Source organism: Salvelinus alpinus, chromosome 17 (genome assembly GCF_045679555.1).
Source record: "Salvelinus alpinus chromosome 17, SLU_Salpinus.1, whole genome shotgun sequence".
Lineage (NCBI taxonomy): Eukaryota > Metazoa > Chordata > Actinopteri > Salmoniformes > Salmonidae > Salvelinus > Salvelinus alpinus.
Window position 1 is genome coordinate 6,664,562 of NC_092102.1, and position 12,416 is coordinate 6,676,977.

Genomic DNA, 12,416 nt, shown 5'->3' on the forward strand with positions numbered 1-12,416 from the left:
TAATGGGTACATTTGATAGACACTTGTCTAAATTGAACTGCGCAGGAATTTTTAACAGGCTTACAACCAAATTATTTTTATACTACTGGTATTATGATTTAATAAGTATGCCTAAATACCTTTTTAATTTGTATTACTTCCACTCTTTATAATGGCTGCCTAAAAGGGTTTTCTAGGTTGGTAAAAGAACCTCCACTGCATTTGTCTAAAGCTTTGTTTATATTGGAAGATCTGGAGGGGCACCAAAATGGCTGAAAGATGCCTTGATAACCTGATCTCCTAACCCCCTCCCCCTTCATGGAGTAAAGAGCAATGAATTTGTCTAGTTCAGTGTACCTCTTTCTTGCCTAATGGGCAACAGTGAACATTGTCATCCCTACCTGTGCTATAACTACTCAATAAGACCACACTTGGGTAAATTGAGTGAAGGAAGTATTGGTTATGAGTATGACAACATGCACTAAATCAGAGCATAGTTATTGTGAACGATAACAGAAGGATATGTAAATTGAATTGTGACTAGTGCACTTAACATGCATTGTTCATTGATCTGTGTTTTAGGTTTCCATCCATCCTTTTTGCATAATTTGCACGCCTTCACAGGCGTTTCTGGCTGATGAACTGTCTCCAGAGCTGATAGAAGTGGTATCATTGAGGATGGTATTCCTTGATTTCTAGCTGTACTGATGAGGATGGCAGGCTTGTCCCTAAACTGCTTGAAGTGTAGAGTCAAAATTACAGCACGTTCAATAAGATGTTCTGAAAAACACACAGAAATGTTCTTGCTCTTAAATGAGGTTCTGCCAATCATGTTGGAAACCATTATCAAGGAAACCTAGTGTAGATAGTTTGTTGAACACCAGTGATTTGAAGAACAAGAGTAACTGTTATCTGTAGGACAATGTCTATCACAGTTTACCAAGGGTACAGTATGCTTAATATTTTTTTTAAACGAAGTATTAGTTTGTGCATACCTTTAGACTTTTCAGTTGACATGGAACAACTTAATATGCAATATAGTTATAACTATGACTTGAATTCAGTGCCCTCGTTCAAATCATATGAAATTGTATTTGTCACATGCACCGAATACAACAGGTGTAGAACTTAAAGTGAAATGCTTATTTACAAGCACTTAACCAACATTGCAGTTTTCAGAAAATAACCCCCAAAAGTAAGAGGTAAGAATAACAAATAATTAAAGAGCAGCAGTAAATAACTATAGGGGCTATATACAGGGGGTGCCGGTGCGGGGGCACTGGTGTCGAGGTAATATGTACATGCAGGTAGAGTTATTAAAGTGACTTTGCATAGATAATAACAGAGTAGCAACAACGTAGAAGGGGGTCAATGCAAATAGTCTGGGTAGCCATTTGATTAGATGTTCAGGAGTCATGGCTTGGGGGTAGAAGCTGTTTAGATGCTTCTTGGACCTAGCCTTGGCACTCCGGTACCGCTTGCCGTGCGGTAGCAGAGAGAACAGTCTATGACGAGGGTGGCTGGAGTCTTTGACAATTGACTGGAGTCTTTGCCTTCCTCTGACACCGCCTGATGTAGAGGTCCTGGATGGCAGGAAGCTTTACCCCGGTGATGTACTGGGCCATACACACGTGCCTTGCGGTTGGAGGCCGAGCAGTTGCCATACCAGGCAGTGATGCAACCAGACAGGATGCTCTTGATGGTGCAGCTGTAAAACCTTTTCAGGATCTGAGGACCCGTGCCCTCGCCTGAGGGGGAATAGGTTTTGTCGTGCCCTCTTCACGACTGTCTTGGTGTTCTTGGACCATGACAGTTTGTTGGTGTTGTGGACACCAAGGACCTTGAAGCTCTCAACCTGCTCCACTACAGCCCCGTCGATGAGAATGGGGGCGTGCTCGGTCCTCCTTTTCCTGTAATCCACAATCATCTCCTTTGTCTTGATCGCATTGAGGGAGAGGTTGTTGTCCTTGCACCACGCGGCCAGGTCTCTGACCTCCTCCCTATAGGCTGTCTGATCGTTGTCGGTGATCAGGCCTACCACTTGTGTCATTGGTAAACTTAATGATGGTGATGGAGTCGTATCTGGCCGTGCAGTCATGACTGAACAGGGAGTACAGGAGGGGACTGAGCACGCATCCCTGCGGGATCCCCGTCAGCGTGGCGGACATGTTGTTACCTACCCTTACCACCTGGGGGTGGCCGTTAGGAAGTCCAGGATCCAGTTGCAGAGGGAGGTGTTAAGTCCCAGGGTTCTTAGCTTAGTGATGAGCTTTGAGGGCACTATGGTGTTGAACGCTGAGCTGTAGTCAGTGAATAGCATTCTCACATAGGTGTTCCATTTGTTCAGGTGTGAAAGGGCAGTATGGAGTGCAATAGCGATTGCATCTGTGGATCTGTTGGGGCGGTATGCAAATTGGAGTGGGTCTAGGGTTTCTGGGATAATGATGTTAATGTGAGCCATGACCAGCCTTTCAAAGCATTTCATGGCTACAGACATGAGTGCTATGGGTTGGTAGTCATTTAGGCAGGTTACCTTAGTGTTCTAGGGCACAGGGACTATGGTGGTTTGCTTGAAACATGTTGGTGTTACAGACTCCGACAGGGAGAGGTAAAACATGTCAGTGAAGACACTTGCCAGTTGGTCAGCGCATGCTCGGAGTACACATCCTGGTAATCCGTCTGGCCCTGCGGCCTTGTGAATGTTGACCTGTTTAAGGGTCTTACTCATATCAGCTGCAGAGAACGTGATCACACAGTCATCCAGAATAGCTGATTCTCTCATGCATGTTTCAGTGTTACTTGCCTCGAAACGAGCATAATTTAGCTTGTCTGGTAGGCTCGTGTCACTGGGCAGCTCTCGGCTGTGCTTCCCTTTGTAGTCTGTAATAGTTTGCAAGCCCTGCCACAGCCGGTGTACTATGATTCGAACTTAGTCCTGTATTGACGCTTTGCCTGTTTGATGATTCGTCAGAGGGCATAGCGGGATTTTTTTAGTAGCTTCCGGGTTAGTCCCGCTCCTTGAAAGCGGCAGCTCTACCCTTTAGCTCCATGCGGATGTTGCCTGTAATCCATGGCTTCTGGTTGGGGTATGTACATATGGTCACTTGGGGACGAAGTCATCGATGCACTTATTGATGAAGCCAGTGATTGATGTGGTGTAGTCCTCAATGCCGTCGGAAGAATATTCCAATCTGTGGAACATATTCCAGTCTGTGCTAGCAAAACAGTCCTGTAGCTTAGAATCTGCTTCATCTGACCACTTTTTATTTTTTTGGGCCGAATCACTGGTGCTTCCAGCTTTAATTTTTAGCTTGTAAGCAAGAATCAGGAGGATAGAATTATGGTCAGATTTGGGGGGCAAATGGAGGGCGAGGGAGCGCTTTGTACGCGTCTCTGTGTGTGTGGAGTAAAGCTGGTCTAGTTATTTAAAAAATAATTCCCTCACCCCTCGGGTTGCACTTTTAACATGCTGGTAGAAATTTGGTAAAAACGGATTTGTTTCCCTGCATTAAAGTCTCAGGCCACTAGGAGCGCTGCCTCTGGATGAGCGTTTTCCTGTTTGCTTATGGCGGTATACAACTCATTGAGTGCGGTCTTAGTGCCAGCATGTAGACAGCTATGAAAAATACAGTTAAACTCTCTAAGTAGATAGTGTGGTCTACAGCTTATCATGAGATACTCTACCTCAGGCGAGCAAAACCTTGAGACTTTACAATATTTGTTTACAAATATACATAAACCGCCACCCCTTGTCTTACCAGAGGCTGCTGTTCTATCCTGCCGATAGTGTATAACCCACCAGCTGTATGCTGTTCATGTCATTCATGTCGTCATTCAGCCACGACTTGGTGGAACATAAGATATTAGTTTTTAATGTCCTGTTGTTAGTTTAATCTTGCTCGTAGGTCATCGATTTTATTTTCCAATGATTTCATGTTGGCCAATAGAACGGATTGCAGTGGGGGTTTAATCTTTCGCCTACGAATTCTCAGAAGGCAGCCTAACCTCCACCCCCTTTTTCTCCATCTTCTCTTCACTCAAATGACGGGGCTTTGGGCCTGTTCCCGGGAAAGCAGTATATCCTTCACGTCGGACTCGTTAAAGGAAAAATCTTCCAGTTCGTGGTGAGTAATCGCTGTTCTGATGTCCAGAAGTTATTTTCTGTCATAAGAGACGGTAGCAGCAACATTACAAACAACAACAAAAAAAGGAATGAAATAACAGTTGGTTTGGAGCATGTAAAACATCAGTCTGATCCACCCCTTAAAAAAATATTTAAAAAATCTGTCATTCCCTGGGTAATTCCTGCTTCTACCTGGATTATGTTTGAGATGCTTTTATTAAAGAACACCCTCTGTGTTCTATTACTTGTCTAACTCTTTGTCCACATTATAGCAGGGGGTGTAAAGCCATAACACACATGTTTTTCCAGCAGCAGACTATGATCGATAATGTCAAAAGCTGCACTGAAGTCTTAACAAGACAGCCCCCACAATAATTTTATCATCAATTTCTCTCAGCCAATCATCAGCCATTTGTGTAAGTGCTGTCCGTGCTTGTTGAGTGTCCTTCCCTATATGCTTGCTGGAAGTCTGTCAATTAGTTTTCTGTGAAATGGCATTGTTTCTGGTCAAACACAATTTTATCCAGAAGTTTACTAATGGTTGGTAACAGGCTGATTGGTGGGCTATTTGAGCCAGTAAAGGGGGCTTTACTATTCTTGGGTAGCGGAATGACTTTAGGTTCCCTCCAGGCCTGAGGGTGCACACTTTCTAGTAGGCTTAAATTGAAGATGTAGCAATATCTTCCGCTATTACATGTTGATGATTTAATTCCTGTGCTGTTTGTAAATACCCTGGTAGGTTGACTGACAACCTTAACCAGGTTGCAGGCACTGGTTACAGTTTGAAGCTTTTTCTTGAGTGGGCAGCTTTATGAGAGCCAGTCAATATTTAAATTACACAGAAAATGTACTTCTCTGATATCACATGCATTTCACACATATTATCCAGATACTGACTGTTAGCACTTTGTGGTCTATAGCAGCTTCCCACCAGAATGGGCTTTAGGTGAGGCAGACGAACCTGTAGCCATATTACTTCAACAGTAGATCTTCTCTATGCTTTACTGGAATGTGGTTCTTTATATAGACCGCAATACCGCCCCCGTTGGCATACGTCTTTTCTGTAAATGTTATATTTCTACCACAAAGTGAGTTTCAGAATATGAACGTTGTCTGTTACAAGGAAGTTATTAACTTCATGAACCTTGTTTCTCATGCTGCATATGTTAATATGGGCAATTTTTTTGCACTTTTCTGGGTGGCTTGGTTGTTTTACTGGGAAGCTTATCAGAAGTAGACTTGATTGTGCAGGGTAAGCTGCACAAAGTGGTCTTCAAACTAGGGCATATACATGTAGTTATTACCACGAATGCGATCCTGACATTGTAGCCTGTACATTGAATATAGTCACTGATCGTGTACTCTTCCTTGGCAAATGAAGGTGTGGTTCAGGTATTTTCAGGTAGTTCAGGTATTTTTCAGTCATTTCCAATACCAGGTGTATCAAACTCCAGTCTTTGAATGATGCTGTCTGCATTACAATTATACACTTCAACAGTGTTTACCAATCCTGGTCTTGGGACATCAATGGTTACACATTGTAACTATGCAATAGACTAGAAGCATGATTTAACTAGTAAAAGGCTGATTGTAATTCATATATACAGAAATATATACAGAAATATATATATTTTTAAACGGTACACTACACTTCCTATGCATCATGTAAATACCCTAAAACCGGTTCATCTCAATATCCTTCATCTGCATTGATCTGACACAGGATAGGTGTAGTATTTCATCAAATGAGACTTCATTTCAACCAGTGGAGAATGTGAAATGCTTTATTGAAAGAATTTCATTATCCAAGAGTTATAAATACATATTACAAGTTCAATCTGTACTTCAATGCACATTTGTTGTGCATGATAAAAACAGAGGAAGAAAGGTGGCGAGAGAGGTGTAAAAGGGGACATAGGAGGACATAGGAGCAGGGAAGGCAGCATGTGTTTTAATGAATCACAGTGCTATCCTAATATTATCTCAGTTCATCACAATTACATAAGTGTCTCCTACTAGGGCTCCCAGTCGGCCCGAAGGTTATCTTAAGAGCGGGTGAAGTGGCGATGACAGGACTGGGGGTTGGCATCCTCTCTTACAACAAAACATACCTGCAGATGAGAGAGAGAGAGAATGTTTAAGCGTTGTTTTTTCTATTCTAACACTCAATCATCAGGAGGTGAAATGCAAAACTGACTTTGGATCATTAACTCTGGGACTACTACATCTCTATCTGTATTTCAATATAAAGCATCTCTTTAATAATACTTCCTGTATAATATAAACTGACCTGGGATCATTAACTCTGGGACTACTACATCTCTATCTGTATTTCAATATAAAGCATCTCTTTAATAATACTTCCTGTTGACCTGACCAAGTGACCTCTCACCTCTGATCATGCTGTGCCCTCTATGTAGCCATTTCAGATGTGGGAGGGGTTCACCGACACAGCTGATATAACTAGAGGATTTAGGGAGAAGGGGAGAAAGGGATGAAGTGAAGGAGAGAGACTGTTATTGAGAAAATAAGGTAGTTAAAGTGACAGTGTTCAACAGGAATCTGTGTGTGGCCTCACCTGGTGTCCACAGAGCACTTTATGCTGAAAAACATGAACGGACAAACAATATAGCGTAGTTATAGAAATAATGAAGTGTCTTGCTCTTCTCTGGTTGGCCCTCTTGCCTATTCTTTGAAGGTGGAAGGAGACATAGTTATACACCTGAGCCTGTTAACTGCACAACACAATCCATCAATCAGAGTGTGTAGGTGTGGGTTATAGGGTGTCTAATTGTTCCAAAAAACTACAAAAATAGCCTGTTTTGGTTTTGTACAGACATCACATCCTTACCTAAACAGTACCCTCACCTGAGAAGTAGAAATCAAAGGGAGAGAAACTGAGAATTGAATAACCCTAATTGACATAGCTAAGTAAATTGAAGAATGCAATAAGAGTAATATGAATGGCTCTTAAGAGCCTTTGGTTGTGCATAGTGTAGTCTGGTGTTACCAGGGAACAGCACCCTCTTTGAAGAAGTAGGAGGTGAAAATCTCCTGCACACGGATTGCCTCTTGCTCCGTTGTTGGACCCCATCCTTGAAACATCCTGCAGAGCAGCAGACTCCTCCTCTGGCACGCGGCGGTGAGCTGCAGATCCCTTCCTGGTCCTCCTGGTCTGCCTTCACATGCCTGAATTCCTCCAGGAGGCAGTCCCAGATGGCCCTGGTCACCCAACCTTGCAGTGCCCTACACGGTAACTCAAGGCAATCGTTTTTGAAGGGATCTCCAGTTACATGGTATCTGTAGGAATATGGAAGACAATGTAATTACTAGACTTTTACATCACCAGGTAATTGTGGATTACTAAAGTATAATATCCCTGATAACAAATCATGATAACATTGGATTGATAGATGCATATGCACACACATGTGTAGCATGTGACAATAGCAGGATCATATCAAGGATAGCATCACAAATGAATACATAAATGCTACTTGAAGCTTGATGAGTTGATAATTTGAATCAGCTGTGTAGTGCTAGGGCAAAAACAAAAATGTGCCCCCCTTTGAGTCCCCAGGACTTAGAACCACTGCTCTTCATTGGGACCTCATATGTAGACTGGCTTTCACAGCTCTCTTTGTCTGAGGACAGAAAACCTCACAAGAAACAGACTTCATTATACTCAAGGTAGACCGCACAATATTATGTTACTATTATCTCTGTCCTCACTTCTAGGGACTGCAACTACACAAAAGTACCTGCCCTATCCAGAATAGCCTCCTCTCTCACTGACAGTTGGGGCTGCTATCCTTTCACCCGCCTCCATGGCTGTTATCTAGCTAGCTACAAATGTATTTGGAGTTTGTTTTTTACAGTGATAAATAGATCAAGATAGCTAGCTAATATGAAGTTAGGTAGCTGGTGATATTTAATTCACTTAGCTAGATATCTGGTCCCGTGTGGCTCAGTTGGTAGAGCATGGCGCTTGCAACGCCAGGGTTGTGGGTTCAATTCCCACGGGGGGACCAGGATGAATATGAATATGTATGAACTTTCCAATTTGTAAGTCGCTCTGGATAAGAGCGTCTGCTAAATGACTTAAATGTAAATGTAAATATCTATACAGTATTGGAAGTTGGCTAGATAGCTAGCTAGCTACGTTAGCAGCTCATTTCAGTTAGCCTGCACTGTAGCTAGTTATCTAATAATACATATTTTTTTACATTTTCAAAGTGTATTTACTTTCTTGAATAGGTTTTCCCAGCCATGTGGACGATTGGAAACAGAGCAGCAAAGTTTGTCACCAGAGCGTTTTAGAGCATATTACTGTGAATAAATTCATGAAATGGAGAATGGATTAAACTATTTACCCATTTAATAACGAGACCTTCATACAAACTTTGGGGGGAGTGGGGTTCTAAGCTGACATTGTTTTAAGAAAGTCATACCATGGATCATTTAGGCCTTCTAGGCAGAGTTCCTCTGTCCAGTGTCCGTGTTCTTTTGCCCATCTTAATCTATTATTTTTATTGGCCAGTCTGAGATATGGCTTTTTCTTTGCAACTCTGCCTAGAAGGCCAGCATCCCAGAGTTGCCTCTTCACTGTTGACTTTGAGACTGGTGTTTTGCGGGTACTAGTTAATAAAGCTGCCATTTGAGGACTTGTGAGGCGTCTGTTTCTCAAACTAGACACTAATGTACAGATGAAGTCGGAAGTTTACATACACTTAGGTTGGAGTCATTAAAACTCGTTTTTCAACCACTACACACATTTCTTGTTGAACTATAATTTTGGCAAATCGGTTAGGACATCTACTTTGTGCATGACGCAAGTAATTTTTCCAACAATTGTTTACAGACAGATTATTTCACTTATAATTCACTGTATCACGTTTCCAATGGGTCAGAATTTACATACACTAAGTTGACTGTGCCTTTAAACAGCTTGGGAAATTACATAAAATGTCATGCTTTAGAAGCTTCTGATAGGCTAATTGACATAATTTGAGTCAATTGGAGGTGTACCTGTGGATGTATTTCAAGGCCTACCTTCAAACGCAGTACCTCTTTGCTTGACATCATGGGAAAATCAAAAGAAATCAGCCAAGACCTCAGAAATAAAAGTGTAGACCTCCACAAGTCTGGTTCATGCTTGGGAGCAATTTCCAAACGCCTGAAGGTACCACGTTCATCTGTACAAACAATAGTACGCAAGTATAAACACCATGGGACCACGCAGCCGTCATACCGCTCAAGAAGGAGACGCGTTCTGGCTCCTAGAGATGAACGTACTTTGGTGCGAAAAGTGCAAATCAATCCCAGAACAACAGCAAAATACCTTGTGAAGATGCTGGAGGAAACGGGTACAAAAGTATCTATTTCCACAGTAAAACGAGTCCTGTATCGACAAAACCTGAAAGGCCGCTCAGCAAGGAAGAAGCCAATGCTCCAAAACCGCCATAAAAAAGCCAGACTATAGTTTGCAATTGCACATGGGGACAAAGATCATACTTTTTAGAGAAATGTCGTCTGGTCTGATGAAACAAAAATAGAACTGTTTGGCTATGATGAACTTTTATATGTTTGGAGGAAAAAGGGGGAGGCTTGCAAGCCGAAGAACACCATCCCAACCGTGAAGCACAGGTGTGGCAGCATCATGTTGTGGGGGTGCTTTGCTGCAGGAGGGACTGGTGCACTTCACAAAATAGATGACATCATGAGGAAAGGAAAATTATGTGGATATATTGAAGCAATATCTCAAGACATCAGTCAGGAAGTTAAAGCTTGGTCGCAAATGGGTCTTCTAAATGGACAATGACCCCAAGCATACTTCCAAAGTTGTGGCAAAATGGCTTAAGGACAACAAAGTCAAGGTATTGGAGTGGCCATCACAAAGCCCTGACGTCAATCCTATAGAACATTTTTGGGCAGAACTGAAAAAGCGTGTGTGAGCAAGGAGGCCTACAAACCTGAATCAATGACACCAGCTCTGTCAGGAGGAATGGACCAAAATTCACCCAACTTATTGTGGGAAGCTTGTGGAAGGCCACCCAAAACGTTTGACCCAAGTTAAACAATTTAAAGGCAATGCTACCAAATACTAATTGAGTGTATGTAAACTTCTGACACACTGGGAATGTGATGAAAGAAATAAAAGCTGAAATAAATAATTCTCTCTACCGTTATTCTGACATTTCACATTCTTAAAATAAAGTGGTGATCCTAACTGACCTAAAACAGGGATTTCTTCCTAGGATTAAATGTCAGGAATTGTGAAAAACTGAGTTTAAATGTACTTAGTTAAGGTGTATGTAATCTTCTGACTTCAACTGTACTTGTCCTCTTGCTCAGTTGTGCACCGGGGCCTCCCACTCTTCTTTCTATTCTGGTTAGAGCCAGTTTGCGTTGTTCTGTGAAGGGAGTAGTACACAGCGTTGTATTAGATCTTCAGTTTCTTGGAAATTTCTCGCATGGAATAGCCTTCATTTCTCAGAACAAGAATAGACTGACGAGTTTCAGAAGAAAGTTCTTTGTTTCGGGCCATTTTGAGCCTGTAATCGAACCCACAAATGCTGATGCTCCAGATACTCAACTAGTCTAAAGAAGGACAGTTTTATTGCTTCTTTAAGCAGGACAACAGTTTTCAGCTGTGCTAACATAACTGCAAAATGGTTTTCTAATGATCAATTAGCCTTTTACAATTATCAACTTGGATTAGCTAACACAACGTGCCAATGGAACACAGGAGTGATGGTTGCTGATAATGGGCCTCTGTACACCTATGTAGATATTCCATAAAAAGCAGCCGTTTCCAGCTACAATAGTCATTTACAACATTAACAATGTCTACACTGTATTTCTGATCAATTTAATTTTAATGAACAGAAACATGTGGTTTTCTTTCAAAAACTAGGAAATTTCGAAGTGACCCCAAACTTTTGAATGGTAGTGCATGTGTTGCTACCCTAGGCTCACGCACTGAAGCTCATAAAGCATATTTTTAACTTTTATTCAAAAGCATAAAATACCGTCATACCGTCCAATTTAAATACATGATATGATAGTTTGTTGATATTCCCCCCGCCCTACTGTAGAGCAGCTTCACAGCAACACAGAATATTTAATTTCATGAGGACAGGACTTACCATTGCTGAGATCTTATTTTCAAGTGATCAGAAAATATTTTTTAAAAGGAACAGACAGGTTAATGATATCCATATGTTATGCCATTTTCAGGGATGATGTAGAACACAGATTCAAATCAAAGTAAAATGTTGGAAATTAATACAAATATGCACTGTGCATGGGCTCATCGGAACCGGCCTCAAATCAAATCAAAATGTATTGGTCACATACACATGGTTAGCAGATGTTAATGCGAGTGTAGCGAAATGCTTGTGCTTCTAGTTCCGACAGTGCAGTAATATCACCATTCCCCAACAACTACCTAATACACACAAATCTAAAGGGGTGAATGAGAATATGTACATGTAAGTATATGGATGAGCGATGGCCGAGCAGCATAGACAAGGTGCAGTAGATTGTATAAAATACAATATATACATGTGATATGAGTAATGTAAGATATGTAGACATTATTAAAGTGCCATTGTTTAAAGTGACTAGTGATCCATTTATTAAAGTGGCCAGTGATTGGGTCTCAATGTAGGCAGCAGCCTCTCTGAGTTAGTGATTGCTGTTTAGCAGTCTGATGGCCTTGAGATAGAAGCTGTTTTTCAATCTCTCACTCCCAGCTTTGATGCACCTGTACTGACCTCCCCTTCTGGAAGGTAGCGGTGTGAATAGGCAGTGGCTCGGGTGGTTGTTGTACTTGAAGATCTTTTTGGCCTTCCTGTGATATCGGGTGCTGTAGGTGGCATGGAGGGCAGGTATTTGCCCCCGGTGATGCGTTGTGCAGACCGCACCACCCTCTGGAGAGCCTTGCGGTTGAGGGTGATGCAGTTGCCGTACCAGGCTGTGATACAGCCCGACAGGATGCTCTCAATTGTGCATCTGTAAAAGTTTGTCAGCGTTTTGGGTGACAAGCCAAATTTCTTCAGCCTCCTGAGGTTGAAGAGGCGCTGTTGCGCCTTCTTCACCACACTGTCTGTGGGTGGACCATTTCAGTTTGTCAGTGATGTGTACGCAGAGGAAATTAAAATGTTCCACCTTCTCCACTGCTGTCCCTTCGATGTGGATAAGTGTCACGAGAATTATGTTCTCAATGTTCATAAACCCAATTCAATTAACTACTCAGTGTGAAACCCAGAATTTGTAAGAAACTGGTTGAATGAAACAGACGGAGGCCCAG

At 42.0% G+C, this 12,416-nt stretch overlaps 1 non-coding gene across 1 annotated transcript; it reads left to right on the forward strand.

Annotated features, from left to right (window-relative positions):
• The first annotated feature begins 8,056 nt into the window (after positions 1–8,056).
• Positions 8,057–8,133, forward strand: trnaa-ugc (transfer RNA alanine (anticodon UGC)). Its single transcript has one exon. It is a non-coding gene; the product is annotated as a tRNA-Ala (tRNA).
• Positions 8,134–12,416: the final 4,283 nt, after the last annotated feature.